We start from the raw sequence: 1,655 nt of genomic DNA, 5'->3' as shown, positions 1-1,655 counted from the left end.
TGAAGTCTGCCCTGTTTATTTTTGTGCTTTTAACCTGAATTTATCTCTGGGACAGCTTGGCCTTTTTCATGATATAATCTTTAATATATTCAAGTTTAAATTGAAGTATTAATTCACAAGTTTAGTTCAGAAATTTTCTGAACTTTGAAATTTTTGTTTTAGTATATTTAAAAAGTTAAATACTCTTAGTTACCCTGCTTCTCATCTGGAGTAACAGGATAACAATCAAAAATATTTTGATGTCTTAGTTTATAAGTAATTCTTATTGTTAAATATATTTAGGAATAGTTTATTTCAGCCCATACATTCATGTGACTTCAGATATTTGTCAAATTTAGAAATGATGAATACAGGTTAGAAAGTTTCAACTTAGAATGAATATAAGAACAAATAAACAGTAAATTTGTGATCCCTACTCAGAAATCTGTGGTTTGCACTTGTAAATTTCATTAATTCTCCTAAATCTGTTATTAGTATTTGAGTGCCTGATTTTTTTATGCAAGAAATTTCACATCAGTTGGCTTCAATTTGTAATTTTTACTCGAATTGGTAAATTTGTGATTTACACAAACCTCCTTGGAAAGTTTTAACTTTCTAATTTGTATTCTCACAGATGAAAAACCTGATCTCGCATGTATCTGAGTTGACAAGAAAACGTAAATTCTACATTTATTTACACTAATGACTCACGAATTTAGACAGCTATACATGTGTGTTTATTGATCATTTTCGTAGTCCTGTAAATTCATAAACTGCGATCAAATTAAATGACTCCTGATGCAAGAATTGCATAATCGGATCACAGCAAGGCACAAATCTCCAGGGTCATTGGGTTAGAGACGCACAAACAGAAAATCAAAGTGAAGTATGAATGGGAGCGACCGATTAACCAAACAGTCATATTTTTCAAGTATTGGAGGAAACCATGCAGCCATGAGTAGAACATGCAAACTCAAGGGAAAAGAGGTCAGGATCTTCTTGCTGCAAGGTAAGAGGGCAACCACTGGGGCCACTATACAGCCGGTTTGAAATGTTAAATTAGAAAAAGAATGTTCATATACTTTGTGTTAAATATTTGGAGAGTGTTGGCCTAGTGTTTAGAGCAGTGTGCTTGTGCTCTGAGAAGATTGCAAGTACTTGATTTGATCCACATACAATCTGGGTTCCTGAGCAAGACCCTTAAACCCACACTGCTCCTCAGGAGCCACACAATGGCAGGACACTGCTCCCCAACTTTTGGGTTAAATGCAGAGTGAATTTCCCCATTGTGGGACAATAAATGGATTTATATTATAGAAAACTTCTGCAAAAGACTTTAAGGTAAATGCATGGGTGATTCTAGACACTGTTACAGCCCCATATTGAGGATTTAATATTAAAGGAATTTCTCATGATTTTATGCGCTGATACAGAAACCATAATTCATTCTTCTCTATTTTTTTTTTTTACCTTTATAGTTTATTTTTCATAGTGACCTAAAACAAAGTTATTGCACTTTCAGCTTCAGTCTTATACAAATAGGATCACAATCCTAGGGGTGTAGCGATTGTCATTTTCTGACCAATAACCAATCTTTAACCCTTTAAAGCTCGATCCAAGAATAAAACAAAACAGAAAATTACTCTTTGTTTTGTTTGAAGTCCTTATTTGGTCTT

Source organism: Cyprinodon variegatus, unplaced genomic scaffold (assembly GCF_000732505.1).
Source record: "Cyprinodon variegatus isolate N-32 unplaced genomic scaffold, C_variegatus-1.0 Scaffold256, whole genome shotgun sequence".
NCBI lineage: Eukaryota > Metazoa > Chordata > Actinopteri > Cyprinodontiformes > Cyprinodontidae > Cyprinodon > Cyprinodon variegatus.
Note: the sequence above shows the minus strand (reverse complement) of the source record.